The 7,374-nt window shown below is 41.3% G+C and overlaps 1 long non-coding RNA gene across 1 annotated transcript; it reads right to left on the minus strand.

Moving 5' to 3' along the window:
• Positions 1-1,622: 1,622 nt before the first annotated feature.
• On the minus strand, positions 1,623-3,301 carry LOC146990371 (uncharacterized). The gene is made up of 4 exons (XR_015035664.1): positions 3,157-3,301; positions 2,619-2,800; positions 2,329-2,421; positions 1,623-1,677 (listed from the first exon to the last, which is right to left on the minus strand). It is a non-coding gene; the product is annotated as an uncharacterized LOC146990371 (long non-coding RNA).
• Between the last annotated feature and the right edge of the window lie 4,073 nt (positions 3,302-7,374).

The following is a 7,374-nucleotide window of genomic DNA, read 5'->3' on the forward strand; positions in this document are numbered from 1 at the left end:
TTAGACTGCTTTGTAGTCTGCGTGGACAAACATGATGCTGGTATATAAGTTACACATTTGTGAACACAACTAGCGTTTAATAAATAAAAAAAACGCGTATTTATTCACTTCTACCATAAATGAGGACATTTCTCACAGACTTAGAGAAGAAAATATTCAAATGAGGTGGAGTTAAAGAGCTGATAATAACAAAAGACGTAACGTTACGCTAGCATCCAACAGCTGTTAATTAGCTACAACCGCTAGCTAGTTTACCTGTAAACAATTAGCATTGCTAGCGTTGATTATCTTCTGGAGCTAACCGTTAGCTACAGGTCAACAATTTAAACACTGGTTGGAGAAGTTAGGTAGAAAAAATGAAAAACAACATAACTTGTGACCTACTTCATGAGTGAAGCAGTGATGAAGTCATCAACCACAACAAAGTTTGACTCACTCACCTCACGTCGTTGACAGCATCTCAGTGCGATCCAGTGCCCTTATTGTGAAAATCCCCAGGGATCCTGACAGTTGTGGGGGAAGTAGCCGAAATATCACTTTATATCATTTATGAAATGGTAATCGTTTAGGCGATTTGTTGTGAGTTTGTATTTAATTCGTTTCGGGTTTTTATTTTATTTTAAATCGTCCGGCGCTGTAGCCAACATGCTTCAAAACGCGGAGCTTTTATTTTGAGGGCTGGTTCCGGCTCTCGACTTCCTTTTTCAATTTTCATTGTACAAGTTGGAGAAAGGAACAAGCGGGCACTTTGGTGCGCTGAATTGCGTTGTACGTCTTACGTCAATGAAATAGGAAATACCCCTAAAAATGACATTTCTCATGGTTCGAAGTGAACAACGCAATTTAATTAGGCTATACTTCGTACACGGACCGAATTTGAATTTGAATTTTGAATTTTTGAATCTGAATTTGAATCACATAATTTGAATTGTGAGAGAGTTGTATTTTCAGTGAGGATCAAATTTCATTGGCTTTCAATTTCAAATTATACTATTCAGATACAGTTTTTCAATTCAATGATTCAAATTAAACAATACAATTTCAAATTATGTGATTCAAATTCAAATTTTCAATTCAATTATTCAAGTTCAGCAATTCAAATTCAAATATGAATGATTCAAATTCAGTTTCTGGTGGCACATATTTCTGCCCATACTACCTGGGCTAACATTCTTAATTTGGATTTTTACATTTGACAGGGCTTCTACAGCATTTTAAAAAAATAAACAAGCCCCAAGTTATTTTGAGGTGCATGATATACTGTATATGGCCCCTGAACCTGCACCAGGGCCTACTCCTAGACTACAAGTGTGACTTTATTTTTGTGGGGGAACTTCATTTCTCTGTTCTGTTAAAATTACATCTTTTGTGTACTTACCGAAGGACAAGCACCTTCACTGTTAACATCAACACCCTAGAAAGCAGAGAGTGGTCAGGATACTAGTGAAGTGATGTCACTTATATGTTTAATTTGTTTACAACACATGTACATACATACTTTATGTGAATATACATATGTGATTATTACGCATCATTGGAATTGTAGTTACTTATGAAAAAAATTACCATTATCTATGGGAGTCATTCAATAGCACCGAAAAAGATCAGTAAGCTGATACTCACAGACGCTACTGGAGAACTGGTGTGGTTATCCCCAGAACGCAGATCGCCTGAGCCCTGGTGGAGAGACAGAGAAGAGACGGGGAGAAAGAGTAAGATGGAAAGTATTCATATACACAATAAGTAAGGAAGGGTTTCAATAACTGGGACTCGCTTGTGATGTTTCACCACATCCTCATAATTAAACGAGCACATTAGGTCACCTTTCCAGAAGAGATTTTATCTTTGACCTATTCTGCCTTCTGGCACTTCTGTCAGGTTATGGACTGGATGTGCTGTAAAACTAAAACTCTTTTTTCCATTTTTTTCCACTATTACATGACACTTTTGATATATAGCTGTCTTATGTAGTCATGCAGTATCCCAGAACAGAAAATAATATTGTTATCGTGGACAAAATATGACAATATGTTACTGTGAGTTATACTGTTATTCCTGGCCCTGCTAAGAGAAGGACTCTAAACTCTATGGGTATGTACTGTAGAAAGAAAAAACATTACAGTGAAGTAAAAATGAGAAAGTTGTCTTTGTGTAATTTTCATTTACAATCTAAGGTGGTCAATATAAGGACTGAAAACATAACTGGGACACACATCGTTTTCACACAACTTGCATACTGCTGCTTTAAATCATACATTTTCATAATGTAATAAATTAATGATTTTGTGAGTGTAGCGTATGTCTTCATGTTTGTGTTCAAAACTCTACCTTTTGTCTGGCCTTGTAACCCATTAAAATTGACCTTGACATTGTCTTTGCCTGCTCCTTCTTTTTCATTGACTTCGAAGGAAAAAAGGTCTTCTACAAAACAAAAGTCAAATAACTTGACAATGCTTTACTTTTTACAACCTACTGTGATATTGGGTATTGCAAACTTTTATTGCACAATTGAAAGCCATTAGTGAATCTAAGAATAATAGAGAAGAAAATTGCAGATCTTTGTGTGAGGCCAAAATAGAACAGTGCTTATACAGATATTAGAGCTATTAGACACTCACATCACTCTCCTCATCATCTGAACTTGATGTAGGTGATGAGAGGCGGGTGTTAGGCCACTTTGTCCTGTGGCCACGACCACACTCCACATCTGAGGTGCTCTGTGTTGAACTTCTCTTTTCCCTCTGTGTTAAACATCTCTTTTCCAAGGCTTCCAAGCTTTTGAGAAGTGTTGATCTATTCCCTTTGAGAAAGGATAACAAATCTGACCCATACCATTAATTACTGAATTAAGCCATAATCTTGAGCAGCATGCATCATGGCTGTATAAAATATCTAATTTATTTAAAAACTACTTTCTTGCTTAATATTCCCTGTTATTCCCCAATTTGGAATGGCCATCCCCACTCCTCCACAGTCCTTGTCATTGCTAAATCCCACTGTTGCTCTGGTGAGAGTGCAGACACAGCCTTTTCAATCAGTTCTTAATATTAATTGTATTCAATGGAATGCAAAATGGTGCCAGAGGTACTCCTGTTGTAGACTAGAAAAGCACTTTAACATAAACATTGTATTGTCTCTGAAATAGGCTACACTTACCAATTTGTAATATCTTGGCTGGACTTGTTTCGTCTTCATATGATAAATCACATATTTGGTTAATCTTGCAAACTCCATTAACAATTTTTGTGGCTGGGAGGACATCCCATGTCGGTGGGTCCTCAATCCACTGTACCAGAATAAAAGCCATACTGTAAGACATAAAAAGAAAAACATTGATGTTCTATCAAAAGTAATTGTGCCAGTTCAGTGGTTGATGTGAGAAAGATCTTCATATTTCTATTCTCCTCGGACGTTACTTCTTACCGGAGACGTTCCCTCAGGAGTAACTGACGTTCTCAGACGTTAAGTTAGCAGATCAGCTGGGCTCATTAACGTCACCGCAGTTCAGCAGCGCTCAGACTGCAAACCGTCAATTTATTGTCAAACCTGACAGAAACACACAAAGAAGATAGTCGAATCACTGAAAGTAAGTGGTAAGTATACGACAGTAAGATATTTGGCTACATTGTTGTTGTTTTTTATGTAGCGGACAGGCCAGCAGCAAAGACGTACGGTTACCATAACAACGTTTACTGGCGATCAGCTGTTGGTACCGGTCATAGACTGTAAAGGTACCGGTTAGTTGTTATTAGACTCTGTGTTCGAAATCACCCCCTATCACGGATGTAGTGCACTATATAGTGTGTTCGCCATTTTGTAGTGTTGTTCGAATTCTCCGTGATTAATTTCATCCACTATGTAGTGGATGGCAAAACACCCACAATGCACCGCGAAATTGAGTGAACAAGCGATGTACACTACTTTCTACTCCCGTATCCCACAATGCAATGCGGCCGTGTTTTGCCAGAGAAGAAGAGGAAGCTAATTAGCATGTTAGCTACGATTTATTTAGGCAATTTACCAAAAAAACTCCTCAGACGTATTTGCCTTCGCTCCGTTTGCCTCGCCCGAGGAGTAGGAGTTGGGCAGCAGCATCCGAACATTAACAGGCAGCAATAAATCAATCTAATTAAGAAACTGTAGTAGAATATGTAGTACATACGATCTGACGAGCTAAGCTAATAGCCATAGAGCATAGCCACAGAGCCGTTAACGGCTCATTCGGGACACACAACAGTAGTTTACCAAACCAAACTTCCGATATTTCAACAGTTTATTGTCCGAATAACACAACCACACAGAATCACATCCTAAAATGTTCCCGCAAGTGTCTGGTTTTTATTATTTTATTTTTTATGTGTCCGGTTTGTTTCATACATCCATGGTTTGTTTACATGATTCTCGGCGCTGTCATGTTCGTGTTCCAAGGATGAGGCTGTGTTGATAGCAAGTAGCTTAGTTTAATGTCTCACGTTCTCAACAACATACATGTGGCTTCATGCAGTCTTGCTCTACTGTGCTATATGGTACGGTAAGCTGACTACTAACCCGTACTGCCGCCTAGCGGTCAAACATGTAATAACATCTAATCATAACATCCCCCCTTTTCTAAGGTAAAATGCATTAACATGAATCATCACATTAGCTGTGTCAGTTATTTCAACCATTTCACATTCAGCATAACTCTGCAACACCTAAGCAGTATAAACAGTTTATCTCAGATTGCATAACTCATATCTAAGCCAACACTAGACCATTTAGAACACATTCACAACATCAATCAATATACATTTTGTTCAACATCTTTAACATGCATATTGAATTGTCTTTGTTTATAAGTTCAGTCTATCAGGCTTTCTGATTTCTCTTGTGGACCTTCTTAACTCAGGTTCGCTTGGAGTAGGTGTGTGAGAGTCAGTGTTACAGTCCATAGCAGGTGTGGGAGTTACCTGAGATTCACCACAGGTTACACTGAGCTCACCAACAGTCCCTTGAGGAGTCTTTAATAGACTGCGACGATTGCGTCTGAGGATTTGTCCATCATCAGTTTTCACTGTGTACGATCGTGGAGCAACTTCTTGCAGGACAGTTGCTTTTGTACTCCATCCATCAGCATCCTCAATCCTGACTGTGTTGTTGGTAGTCAGTGGAGGGAGATGCTTGGTTGTTCTGTCATAGAATGACTTTTGCATCATTTTCTGTTGTCGTAGCTTATGTTCAATCTTTGAGTGATTCTTTTGCTTTAATTTGTCGTTTTGATGACTCGGCAATGTTGTTCGTAGCTTCCTCTTCATCAGCAGTTCAGCTGGTGACAGGCCGCACTGAAGAGGTGATGCTCTGTAGCTCAATAAAGCCAGATACGGATCCGAGTCACTGTCAGCTGCTTTCTTTAGGAGTTGCTTGAGAATGTGAACTCCTTTTTCAGCTTGCCCGTTTGACTGTGCATAGTGTGGGCTTGACGTCACGTGCTTGAAATCATATTGCTCTGCAAACTTCTGCCATTCTTTGCTGCTGAAGCAGGGGCCATTGTCGCTCACCACGATGTGTGGGATGCCATGCCTGGCGAAGATAGATTTAGCATGTGTTATGACACAAGTTGACGTTGAGCTTGCTAGTAGCGCCATCTCAGGGAAGTTTGAGTAGTAATCCATTACCACTAAATAGTCTTTACCTCTGAGATGAAACAAGTCCATTCCTACTTTGTGCCATGGTGCTGTTGGCACCTCAGCTACCACCATGGGCTCTTTGCTCTGCTTGTTCCTGTGTTTCTGGCATGTTTCACATTTACTTACAAGTGTTTCAATGTCTTTGTTCAGTCCGGGCCAGAAAACCGTGTCTCTCGCCCTCCTTTTGCACTTTTCGATGCCGAGATGGCCTTCATGTATCCTGTGCAACATGTCCATTCTCAAAGCCCGTGGAATAACAATCCTGCCCTTTTTCAACAGCAGACCGTCCACAGTACTAAGCTCCCCTCTGACATGGTAAAATTGTGGACATGAACCAGCTGGCCATCCCTCATCCATGTTCTGCATGACATGCTGTAGCTCAGCATCCTTTGCTGTAGCCTCCGCTATTTGTCTTGACTTTGTGTCCGACACAGGCAGTGTAGCCGACACCATGTTCACGTGACACTGTATGTCCTCGTCTGTTGCACTCACACTGTCGCCTGTAGTTGCTCTGGATAGGGCATCAGCAAGGACTAGGTGTTTACCTGGAGCATATATCAGTTGATACACTCTTTCCACAAGCCCCAGTTCTTCACAGGCTCTGTCACCAAGAAGTGATTCACGTCCCTCATTCACAACAAAGAAGGATAGGTGGTGCACTTTTCCTTTAACTGTGACACTCAACCTGCATGTGCCCAAACATTTGATTGGCCGCCCATTGTAGTCTTTCAGTCCAGATTCTTTTCTTTTTATTTGTGGCTTATTTTTCATTGCCTTCACATCACACATGCTTATGAGATTTGCTTTGGCACCAGTGTCCAATCTCATGGTGACTACAGTCCCATTTATCATTAGAGGAGCTATCCACTTATCTTCTGTAGTGACATCATTTACATTGTCTGGCTTATTTATTTGTTCACTTTCACAATTTACCATTCCAACAAAGAACGTGTCACTGAGATCAGGCTCGTCTATTAAGTTTACAGTTTTTTCTTTTTTCCACTCTTTCCGTTTGGAGAAGCATTGTTTAGCAAAATGATTCTTGCCTTGGCAAGTGGAGCATTGCTTACCAAACGCTGGACACTGTCTAGGCTTGTGCTGTGAGCCGCAGCGCTTGCAGTTTATCATCACGTCCTCCTGCTGTGCAGGCCGGGTCTGTGTGCGCCGTCTCCGCTGATACGACACCGCTCCAACCGCTGCCGCGCTGTCGCTCTGCGCCGAGGCGACTGCAGACATCTCGCTGAACGTCCTCACGTGCCTTTGGGACAGCTCACTGGCCTGGCAGATCTTAATGGCTCCTGCCAGCGTCAGCTCCATCTCCCGTAGTAGCCTCTCTCTGACCTTTTTATCCTCCACGCCGTACACGATCTGGTCCCGGACCATGGAGTCACTCAGCGTTCCGAAGTTGCAGGACTGCGCCTTTAGCCGCAAGTCCGTCAGGAAGCTATCGAAGGGCTCATGTTGCCGCTGTGTACGAGACCGAAACACGTACCTCTCGTACGTCTCGTTCTTCTTCGGAGAACAGTGAGTATCAAACTTGCTAAGCACTACATCCAACTTTTCATTATCTTCAGGACTGTCAAACACGAACGTGTTAAATACTTCTATGGCCTGTGGCCCTGCTATTGTTAGCAGCAGCGCTACCTTTCTTGCTTCCGGCTTTTCCTCGAGTCCCGTAGCCGAAACATAGAGATGAAACCGCTGTTTG

This window comes from Trachurus japonicus, chromosome 3 (genome assembly GCF_045865225.1).
Source record: "Trachurus japonicus isolate A0001 chromosome 3, Traja_1.0".
Classification (NCBI taxonomy): domain Eukaryota; kingdom Metazoa; phylum Chordata; class Actinopteri; order Carangiformes; family Carangidae; genus Trachurus; species Trachurus japonicus.